The following is a 12,357-nucleotide window of genomic DNA, read 5'->3' as shown; positions in this document are numbered from 1 at the left end:
GGTTACTTTTATTAAGTGTAAATGAGTTTGCTTTTGATTAAAAGCAGAGTCTCTGTTCTACCCAAGAAGAGCAATCACAGATCTGTAAACACTAATCGAGTTAGAATTATGTTCAATGAACTAAAATAAATACACCAGTTGCCCATCAAGTCGATTCCTACTCAGAGAAACCCCACGTGTGGCAGGGTAGAACTTTTGAAAGTCATAACCACCAGAAAGTTTATGTCCCACAATGAAAATAAGGTGGTAATGTTGATCAAACTTTGGGATCAACTCATTTTAAGTTAGTAAGCAAATGTAGCTGTTTTAAGAAAATCATGTCCTATCGCTGTTCCATTTCAAAGAAGGAGTTAATGGAACTGTAAGGAAACCTGGCTGCTTTCTAAGGCAAACCCTAAATTCTTTTTTCTGGTTCAGCTGCCAGTAGGCTTCCTGGTAATTCTGTTCCTCATCTTTGTTTGTTAGGTATCTCAAACTAGCAGCAGCCATACTTGAGTATCTAACGTTATAGTGGGTTTCCTAACTTCAAGCGACTCTCTAGATTTAACCTAACATCTGATGTCATTTACCAGGAAGTTTAGAGCCTGTTCCATGATTTTCTCTATTGAAACTATTTCTACTCTTACCTCTGAAAATAGCCAATCTCAGTAACTCTGCTAAATTATTTCCAGCTTTGGTCACTGTATTAAAAAAACAACAACAAAAAAAAAACCTGTCGAGGCCTTGAGGAAGAGTTTTTCCTATATAAAAAAAAAACAAACCAAACATGTGGCCGTTGAGTTGATTCTGAGTCATAGCAACACCATAGGACAGAGTAGAACTGCCCCATAGGGGTTCCAAGGAGCGTCTGGTGGATTTGAACTGCCGACCTTTTTGTTAGCAGCTGAGCTCTTAACCACTGTTCTGTGTAGGCACAGAATAAGGACAATTACTAGGCATGATTTTCTCATGAAGTAATGATATGATTGGAATACATGTCCTGTAGACTTTCCTAAGACATCCGTTAGAAATATATTTAAGAAAGAATACTTTGATTTATTTTTTGTAATGAGGAAACAGAGCTGACCAGATCCATGGCCTGTATGACCCCAATATTTCAAATAGCGACTTCCAGTAGAGGCCACAAGGGCCCAATTGTTCTCTCTGACCTCGGCTATAAAGGGTAGGGATTACTCTCAGCTTATCTCAGCCATTCATGAATTACTCCAAGCTGGTTATGAACCTTTAAATATTTGTAGCCAGAGTCACGACATATTACTCCTCTTCCTAAAGGTAGCTAAAAATGCCACATTTTAGAAGCAGAATCTAGAAAAATCAGTGAACAAGTCTGTTTTTACCTTAACTGAGTCAATCACGATGTTATAATAATCCACCCTGTTCCCTCCAAGCCTTCACTTTTGCACACCTAGAGCCCTGCCCTTATGCCTGCCCCTTTTGGTTTTTTCTTGGGTTTGGTCTCTCTTCTTGAGTCATCTGCTTGAAGAAGGTATCAGTGATGAAAAGAAATCATCTTATTTGCCTCTTTTCCCCTTCAATCCCTGTACATTTTTCTTAAATTGTAGCAACTTAAGCTATCAGTATAGAGTAATACTTTATGCTTTGTTTTCTGTACCGTAGCCTTCACTGAGATGTCTAGCATATGAGAATTTTTTTTCCTTGTAACCTAAGCTTAACTTCTCCCTGCTTGGGCCCCTCTGCCTCCTGATGCCCTAACTAGTTTCGTTACTTTGTTTTACTTTAAAAACATCTTTTGAGTGGTTCTGGGAACCTCATCTGAAGTATTGCTTAAAGTGAGGCTTTGATTTGCCATAATTTGTCATTTGACACACTGGCTTGACTTACTTTGTGGGCTTCCCTTTTCTTTCCTTGGGCTTTTTTTTTTAGTGATTCTTTCCAAAGTGTGTGTTTTGTTTTTTTTCTTAAAGCAATAATCACTTTACGCAAATAAATTAAATCTCATACACATACATACAGGTGGCACACAACTGTGTTTTATATACATGTGTACATAGATGGTGTATTTATTATCATCCAAAGTCTGTTAGGTTATCAGTGTGAAGGGCTATTTTCAGTTCAATGTGCCCTTTAGAGTTCTTCAAGAGGGGGTGTTTGGGGAAATGATTATGGTTCTTATTGCCACAGCTATCTCTTACTCCGGTGAGGTTTTATATGCTTAGGAGCGCGTGAGTTTCTGTTGGGATTTCTCTGGTAGATTTATTGGGTACAATAAACTGTACCTTTTTTTTTTAGGATTCTAAAAATTAATGAGTTTCTCAAATGCCTGTATTACTTACAGGGCATGGTGGTGACACTAAAACAATAAAAAAAAAAAAAAAAATAGGGCCCATCAAATGACCGGTTAGAACACATGATTCACTAATAACAGCTTAATTGTTATTGCCTTGGTATTTTACACAGGAAATGAGTTAGGTTTTCCAGATGTCTGGAAATGACTTGACAGTGGGGTTTGAATTTCACAGACTGGGTGGGATAGAGGGGTAGAGAAAATGTCTAGAAGACAGTTTTTAGAATCTTACATGATGTTTGAGCCTAAAGAAACTTTAGAGACCACCTAGTTCATGCCATCATGTCAGATAAGGGAGCACAAGGAGTTGCAGTACCTCACCTAAGGCCACATAGCTAGTTTGTGGCAGAGCCAGGTGTAATGTGAATTGTTTTGTTATTGAGTGGTTATTTTGTGAAGATCTCTGCCATCTCTTGTCATTCATTTTACATGTAAAACTGTACAAAACTATTCAGAGACAGGCATTTCTTTAATCTTATTTGATATCTCAGAGACTGTGAGGGCTTAATATGAGAGTCGAATTAGACTGTTCAGACCTTTGTTTTTTCTTTCATTGCAGATTTGATAAAAAAAATCAGCCTAAACCCAAATGTGCTTTTATTACAGAGTGTTATATTGGTGTAGAGTGAAGAAACTGTGTGCCCTGATGATTTAGAATCACTTTTAAATGCATGGTATGAATGTGACTGGAGGAACAAACTCTCATCACGCCGTCTACTACCAGGCTGCCTACAGTAAATCAGTTGCTGTCAAGTCAGTTTCAACTCATGGCAGCCCCATGTGTATCTGAGTAGAACTGTGTTCCACAGGGTTTTCAATGGCCGATTTTTAGGGAGTAGATTGTTAGGCTTTTCTTCTGACACACCTCTGGGTGGACTCAGACCTCCAACTTTTTAGTTAGCTTCTGGGTATATGAAAACTGTTTGCACTACCCAGGGACTCCAGCTACCTATGCTAAAAAACTATGCTAGGAGTCCTTAAAAGAAGATGTGGATTAAAGGAGAAGAGATCTGGGTTGGATCACATCCGTAGAGTGGTTTCTCTGCTCTACCATTACAGGGCAGTAGAGACCATGGATACCAAAAAGATTTGCTTCAGCCAGGAAGGAGATCTGTAGGAGGGTTCCTATTTGAATAAGTATTTTAAATATTGACTCTGGATGAAATCATGACATCTAATGGTAGTTTGATAGCTTTGTTACAGAGTAAGAACAGTATTACTAGAAAAGAATAGCACATGTCAATTTAGGGAGGCTTCAGTTATTAAAATTAAAATGTTTTAGATGATTTTTGGATGGTTTCTCATTGACTAAAGGCCTACTCCTGCCAGGTGGCTTGAGCTCTGCCATTTTTCAGCTCTTAGAACACTGAACTCCAATCACACCTAATAGGTTGTACCTAACTGTTGGTTTACATGACTCTCTCCCTAACTAGAGTGTGGGTGCTCCAAAAGGTGAACCTTGCTTTATTCACCTTTGTACCCTCAGTACATGGGAAATGGTAGCACTCAACAGATGTTTAATATTAAATGAACTGTGTCAACTGAAAACAGTTGCCAAAAAAGAGGTAGTTCAGTTAGTACAATGTCATTCATATTATAACAATTTTCTGTTTATTCTAAATTTAAGTCCACATACCATCCCAATCAGTTAAAAATATCCAATCAGTAAGCAGCCAAAAATGCCAAGGAAGGTTATTTCTGATGAATTAGAATTTTTACTCTAACGTCATTGAGGAAAGGAGAACACCACACATTTACCCAACTAAAATGTTGCTTACTGTGTTCCAAATATGCATATGAAAAGTGGATATTTAGTGAAAGTCAGGCCGCCTGTTGGGAGCTAAGAGATGTCATCTTGAAATATGATTTGAAGTAGTTTGGCACTCATTTGGTATATTCCACATATGCTTTATTGCCAAGCTTGGGGTATTTTACAAGTTGTAGAGACATTTTTAATGTAGGGAAACAGTCATGGGGGAAATATAAAGATAAGAGACTAACATAGATAAGGGAGTGTGAGACCAAGGACAGGGTCCTGAGATACTCACCCTGTCTTTGCCATTTACCAGAACTCCCCCACAGCGAGAGATTTTGGGAAAAATGAGGGATTGAATGGCTGATTAGCCACTTGTGAGCAGATCAAGTTACGGGAAGAAGTTTGAAACCAAGAAATGAAATAATAGACTTCCATATTCAATATTCATTGATTCATATAGAAGCTATCACTTATCACGTATGACAGTTAAAGGCCGATTTCCCCCAATGGTGAATGAAAGGTCTAGGCTGGGCTTTGGGACCTGAGTACATGGGGTTCAAAGGCTCGATCAAGGATTGCAGCAGATGTGGAAAGTTAAGGCTATTTTAATAATATATTACTTTTCAATATTATGTTATCATGATACTTAAAGCTGGAGACGGGACTGTAATATTAGACCATATAGGTTAAAGTGTCAGCTTTTAAATAAGTATCATTTAATCAATATATATATTCTTTAGAGTTAGCTTCTTATTTGAATACCATCAGTTTCAAATAGCTTTTATAAAATGTCTTCATCTTCATCTATGTTGGAATCAGAATACTGAGGACTATAATGTTTGGAAGAGACCAATGATTTAATTCAAGTTATTAATCCTGAGCTCAGGTATCTACCACAACATAATAGTTGGGGAGAAATAATAGATTCCCTGTGGAAACTCATTAATGTAAAATACTTTTATAGATACTTCTTACAACAGTTTTGTAGGTTGGTCATATATTTTGTCAGTATTTTGTAGTAGCAAACCAGATTATCTCGCTGTAGGAATCTATCAGGGAGTAAGTCAGGCACCATTGGAACCATCGATAATTTTACTGTTCAGTTCACTGAAATGGTAATTTTCTAATCTGCTGAATGGTTTTAAATAGCATATCAGTTGCTTCTGTAAGCATTATAGGTTCACAAGGATTTCCTGATACAATAAAAACAACAACAACGAAAAGTTGCCATCCTGTCAATATGGTACGAGAGCCAAATATAGGAACAGATTTGAATAAACTTGTTTGTAATTGATATTGCAGGGCTTGATGTTTTTACACAACTCTCTTCCTTTGCTATTAAGTGTTTAAGTTTTAAGAAACCCTGTATAATTGTTCATTTAGATAATTGCCTTCAGCACTGGTGATGTCAAGGGAGATATTTGTTAACATAATTTTCACAAATGATAATTGTAATTGAATTATTGTTGGTATTAATTTTTATATGATATTCTTCACAAACACTCCAAACCAAATAGTTCCTCAGATTTATCCCAAGTGCAGATTTTGACAGAGAGAGAGGATGGAGTAAGCATGAACTTCTGAAGAAACAAGAGTCAGTGGCACTGAAGACTAACTACATATTTCATAGTTTTGCTTATGGAAGTTTGTCATACCAACTTTCTAAGGGCATGACAAAGTAGCAAAGTGGAAAAACATGGGCTTTTCAGCCAAATGATCCTGGGTTTTAATCTTGGCCTTATTATGACTCTCTCGGGTAAAGGAATCAACTGTATTAACATGAGGGTAACCATACTTACCTCACTGGGTTGTGTTATATAGGAGCCATGGCAATACATGAAGTGGTAGTTGTTGTGGTAATTATTCTTATTATTTAAGATGAGCTATAACTACTGAATCATTGACCACTTCCTGTTTTCCGCGTGGCAAATAGAAGAATGGTTTCGGGGAGGAGGCGGGGCTGGGAAAGGGATATGGCGGGAGCATCTGTGGCTTCACCTGTCCTTATTTGAGGGGTTGACACTGGTACTTCTTCCACCTTAGGGATTTTTATTTGTCTTTCTTTCATCCTCTTTCTCACTAAAGTAGACAGAAGATGACACAAAAATAAGAAATGTGGGTCTTAGCCCATCTGGGGTGTCCTAAGAAATGACCAGAAGCTGATGGATAATCTTCTCAACCCATTACCAATTGCAGTTGAGTCGATTCCAACTCATAGTGACCCTATAGACAGAGTGGAACTGCCCCATAGAGTTTCCAAGGAGCATCTGGTGGATTTGAACCTCCATCCTTTTGGTTAGCAGCCATAACTCTTAACCACTATACCACCAGGTTTTCTGTATCTTCTCAAGGGCAGAGGAGTTCAGAGAGTAGCTTCTGGTACCTTGGAGTGCTGATTTTTTTTTTTTTTTTTTTTAAATCTCAGTGATACTCTCTGTGGTTTCTGAATCCTTTAGATGAGGATTTGAAACTTCAGCTCATCTTCTTTTAGTCCCACACCTTGTACATGGTCTCTGCTTTCCATGTTTAAGGGAGTTTAGGGGAAACTCCATGAAATAAATGGCTTGCTTGCTTCTAGCCAGAGATTCTGCTCGGATCCTCTTCCACTTTCAAACCCTGACGAAGTAGACTGGATAACCCAGGAACCTCAAAAAAGTGTAAACTTCTTTTTTTAAGATGCAGTGTGCAAAATCAACAACCAGCCCTGATCTTTATCCTGATTTCTTCATATATCTCTATAACATCCCCAGTTTATTCCTTTGTATTCTTCCTCACGCTTCTCAGCAGTGATAAAATGGGGATTTCCTGGCAGGCTTGTTAAAATACAGATTGTAGGGCTGGTTTCTGATTTCCTGGTCTGGGATGGGCCTGTAATTTGTGACAAGTTACTCAGGTGACGCTGCTTGAGAGCCACTGATGTACACTCCCATCATCAATGCCATCCGTAAATTTTAATTACATTATGTAAAATATATTTATTCTAAATTAAAAAAAAGTAAATTCTAAACCAAGTTTTGTTTTGTTTTTTGTAATTGAGGCCTTTCTTTTAGAAAATTATTTTGAGTATAAATTGTATAAAGTCAATGTATATATAGCTAGATTTTAAGAACCAGAAAAGACCTGGATGGCATTGTACACCTGGGCGGCTCCTTACTTGACAGCTCTGTTTTGTGAGTTTAAGATGATGCTTTCGAATTATCAACCCTTCTTTAAGATACAGATTTAAACAGAATGTCCAAATGAACCCACATCAATGACAGGCAAGATTTGCAAAGCTAATGACTCTTCAACATTCTCCCCTGTTTTCATTCACCTCTGCCATCTGCTTTTACTTTATGTCGCGGTAGAAAAGGCCCCTGGGGAGTACAAACGGTTTGCACTAGACTACTAACTTCAAGGTTGGAGGCTTTAACTCACCCAGGGACGCCATAGAAGAATGGTCTGCTGATCCGGTTCCGTGAAGATCACAGCCAAGAAAATCCTATGGAGCAGTTCTATTCTGTAACACATGGGGTTTCTATGAGTTGAAATGGACTTGCTGGCAGTGGGTTTTGTTTATTTTTTGGATATTTTTGTAAAGCAGCATTTATTGCTATATATTGGAACGATTTTTGTAGGAGATTCATTTATTGGAACCATTTTTGTAGGAGATTCAAGACTTCTGATTTTTTCCATATAGTCAGTCAGTCAACAGAACATCTCCTCTAGAAAGTGCTGTGATATGAGACAGAGGAGGAGGGGGAGAGAGAGAGAGAACATATCTTCCTTTTTCCCAAAAAGTTTATCTGCTTTGGTAAAGAGTTTCTAATCAAGTGGTTATTTAATTACAATTAAATTATTTCATATGGGTAATTTTTTGACAGGATGGCTTTTCAGGAGAATTAGGGTGTTCAAATTCAAGAGGGGAAATAATCCCATGTTGTAGATATTATTTATTTTCCATTTGCTTCTTTCCCCCCCATATGTGATATAGTTAAAATCAATTTGTCAAAGTAAACTGACCTGCTTTTACATTTCATTGACTATGTTCTTCTTCTTAGGGGTCCTCAAGTTGGTTCTGACTCATAGTGATCCTAGGTACAACAGAATGCCTGGTCCTGTGCCATCCTCACAATCGTTGATACGTTTGAGTTCATTCTTGCAGCCACTGTGTCCGTACGTCTCCTTAAGGGTCTTCCTCTTTTTCGCTGATCCTCTACTTTACCAAGCATGATGCCCTTCTCCAGGGCCTGATCCCTCCTAATTACATGTCTGAAGAACTTGAGACAAAGTCTCACCATCTTCCCTTCTAAGGAGCATTCTGGCTGTACTTCTTTCAAGACAGATTTGTTCATTCTTCTGGCAGTCCACGGTATATTCAGTATTCTTCACCAACACCACAATTCAAAGGCATTAGTTCTTCTTTGGTCTCCCTTATTCATTGTCCAGCTTTTGCGTGTGTATGAGACTATTGAAAATACCCTGGCTTGGATCAGGCTCACCTTAGTCCTCAAAGTGACATCTTTGCTTTTGAACACTTTAAAGAAGTCTTTTGCAGCAAACTTGCCAAATAGGATGTATCATTTGATTTCTTGACTGCTGCTTCCGTGAGTATTGATTGTAGATACAAATAAAATGAAATCCTTGACAATTTCATTATTTTCTCCATTTATCATGATGTTGCATATTGGTCCACACCCTGTACCGGCAAGTCAATTCCGATTCCAATGCGATTGGACAGAACAGAACTGCCCAATAAGGTTTCCGGGAAGCAGCTGGTCGATTTGAACTGCCGACGTATTTGGTTAGCAAATGTAGCTCTTAGCCACTGCGCCACCAGGGCTTCTGCATATATTGGTCTGTTTGTCAGGGTTTTTGTTCATGTTGAGGTATAATCCATACTGAAGTCTGTAGCCTTTGATCTTCATCAGTAATTGCTTCAAGTCCTCTTCACTTTCAGCGGGCAAGGTTGTGTCATCCATATATAAAAAATAGCAGGTTATTAATGAGTCTTCCTTTAATCCTGATGCTATGTTCTTCATATAGTCCAGCTTCTCAGATTATTTGCTCAGCATACAGATTGAATCGGTATAGTTAGAGTATACAATCCTGACACATACCTTTTCCAATTTTAAATCACATTAATATCCCGTTGTTTTGTTGGAATGATTGCCTCTTGGTCTAAGTACATACAGGTTCTTCCTAAGCACAGTTAAGTGTTCTGGAATTCCCATTCTTTGTAATGGTATCTGTAATTTGTTACCATCTACACACAGTTGAATGCCTTTGCATAGGGAATAAACACACAGGTAAACATCTTTTCGCTCTTCTCTGCTTTCAGCCGAGATGCATCTAATATCAGTATTTATGTCCCTCATTCCATGTCCTCTTCTAAATCTGGCTTGAACTTCTGGCAGTTTCTTGTTGGTGTACTGCTACAATCATTTTTGGATTATCTTCAAAAATTTTTTACATGTGATATTAATGATACTTCTCAACAAGCTCTTCATTTTGTTGGATCACCTTTCTTTGGAATGGGCACATATATGAATCTCTTCTAGTCGGTTACTCAGATCGCTGTCTTCCAAATTTCTTGTCATAGATGAGTGAGCACTTCCAGTGTTGCATCCATATGTTGAAGCATCTCAATTTGTATTCCATTAATCCCTGGAGCCTTGTTTTTCACCAGTGACCTCAGTGCACCTTGGACTTCTTCCTTCAGTACCATATGCTCTTGATCATATGTTACCTCCTGAAATGATTGAATGCCAACCAGTTCTTTTTGGTACCGTATATTCCTTCCATCTTTTTTTGATGATTCCTGCTTAGATCCGTTTTTTGCCCACAGCATCCTTCAGTATTGCAACTCAAGGCTTGAATTTTTCTTCAGTTTTTTTAGCTTGAGAAATGCTGAGCACATTGTTCCCCCCCTTTTTTTTTTTTTTTAACTCCAGGTCTTTGCACATTTCATTATAATACTTTGTCTTTTTGAGCCACCCTTTGAAATCTTCTCTTCATCTGTTTTACATCATCGTGTCTTCCATTTGCTTTATCTTTTCAATGTTCAAAAGCAAGTTTCAGAGTTTCTTCTGACATCTATTTTGGTCTTTTCTTTCTTTCCTGTCTTTTTAATGACCTTTTGCTTTCCGCATGTATGATATCCTTGATGTCATCCCACAGTTCTTCTAGTCTTTGGTCATTAGTGTTCACTGTAACAAATCTGTTCTTGAGAAGATCTCTAAATGCAGGTGGTATATACTCATGTTTGTACTTTGTCCCTCGTGGACTTGCTTTACTTTTCTTCAGTTTCAACTTGAACTTGCAAATGAACAACTGATGGTCTGTTCAGCAGTCAGTCCCTGAGCTTCTCCATCATCTCCCTCAACAAATGTAGTCGATTTGGTTGATACCTGTGTGTTCCATCTGGCAAGGTCCATGTGTATAGTTGTTGTTTATGTTGTTGAAGAAAGGTATTTCCAGTGAGTAAGTCATTGGTCTAGTAAAATTTTGGCATGCAATCTCGGGCATTTCTATCACCAAGACCAAATTTTCCAACTACTGATTCTTCTTCTTTGATTCCAACTTTTGCTTTCCAGTCACCAATAATTATCAATGCATCTTGATTGCATATTTGATCAATTTCAGACTGCAGAAGTTGGTTAAAAACCTTCAATACCTTCATCTTTGTCATAAATTTGAATGGTGTTCATATGAACTGGACTTCCCTTGTAGGCGTATAGATATTATCCTGTCACTGACAGCATTGTACTTCAGGATAGATCTTAAAATATTCCTTTTGATGATAAATGAGATACCACTCCTCTTCAATTGGTCATTCCCAGAATAGTAGACCATATGATTGTCCAGTTCAAAATGGCCAATACCAGTGCATTTCAGCTCACCAGTGCCTAGGATATCAGTCTTCAAGTGTTCTATTTTATTTCTGATGACTTCCAATTTTTCTTGATTCCTTCTTCGAAAGTTCAAAGTTCTGGTTAGTAATGGATGTCTGCAGCTGTTTCTTCTCATTTTGACCTTTTGGTCTTTTCTTTCTTTCCTGTCTATTCATATCAACAAAAGAAGGTCCCGAAAGCTATACTCCATCCACTCTACTTGAGGAGACAGCTCTTCCCCATTTGTATTTTTGAATGCCTTCCAACCTGAGGGGCTCATCGTGCAGTACTATATCAGATAATATTCCGCTGGTATCCATAAGGCCTCACTGGCTGATTTCGTTTTTCCGGAGGTAGATTGCTACGCCCTTCTAAGGTCTGTTGTAGTCTGGAGCTCTGCTGAAATCTCTCCACCATGGGTGACCTTGTTGGTATTTGAAATACCTGTGGCGTAGCTTCCAGCACCTACCACTAATCTGTCACTTAATATAGCAAATAGTAAGTGTCTATTGAATTGTATTGTACTCAATTAGATTTGGAGAAAAGGCCATTGTATAGCCCTTGAATAGATTTATTTGCATAGATCTTTAGATCTTGAACAAGTACCAGTTCCCTTCCTGTAATTCTGACTCATGGTGACCCCGTGTGTGTCAGAGAACTGTGCTGAATAGGATTTTCAGTGGCTGATTTTTCAGAAGTAGATCACTAGGCCTTTCTTCTGAGGTCCCTCTGGATAGACTCAAACCTCCAAATTTTCAGTTAGCAGCCAAGTGCTTTAACCATTTGCACCACCCAGGGACTGAAATAGATAGCTATTTAGTTATACATTTAATGCATATTTATTGAGTGCCTATTATGTGCCAGGCACTGAGCTAGCAGCATGCTAACAATGGAAGCATATAGTCCAGTGGGGGAAATGCAGAATAAAGATGTAAATGATGGATGGATTATAATTGCAAATCTGAAATGCTGTGAAAGAAACCTGTATGGTGCAATGATAGAGAACAAGTATGGAAGAGAGTTCTTCCATGGTCAGAGGAGGGCCTCATTAGAAGGTATAGCCAGCCAGTGTAGGAGAAGCACACCAGGCAGAAAACACAAGCACCCTGTCCCAAAGCAAGAAGGAGCTTACGTTTTGAAGACCAAGCAAGATCATCAGGGTTAGGGCACAGGTGGCTCTGGTGAGTTTTTAGAGGTAAGCAGAGATCATATCATTCAGGGCCTTTTACACTGTGGTAAGAGGTTTGGGTTTTATTCTAAGGCTTTAAATGGGTTTAAACATGATTGGATTTGCTTTTAGTAAGGATTGATCTGGCTGCTTTTTGGAGAAAGTATTTATTATAAGAGGGGAAGTAGGGAGACAATGAGGACCAATTGGGTGAATATCCCAGACACTCAGGAAGCTAGTGAGTTGGTGGCTGCGG

At 38.4% G+C, this 12,357-nt stretch overlaps 1 protein-coding gene across 1 annotated transcript in view; it reads left to right on the top strand.

Annotated features, from left to right (window-relative positions):
- The window catches only part of UGT8 (UDP glycosyltransferase 8), a 116,865-nt gene that overhangs the window by 40,352 nt on the left and 64,156 nt on the right, over nucleotides 1-12,357 (top strand). The gene's annotated exons all lie outside the window — the stretch shown is intronic.

Source organism: Elephas maximus, chromosome 5, assembly GCF_024166365.1.
Source record: "Elephas maximus indicus isolate mEleMax1 chromosome 5, mEleMax1 primary haplotype, whole genome shotgun sequence".
Classification (NCBI taxonomy): Eukaryota; Metazoa; Chordata; class Mammalia; order Proboscidea; family Elephantidae; genus Elephas; species Elephas maximus.
This window is presented reverse-complemented; position numbering and strand designations above follow the sequence as displayed.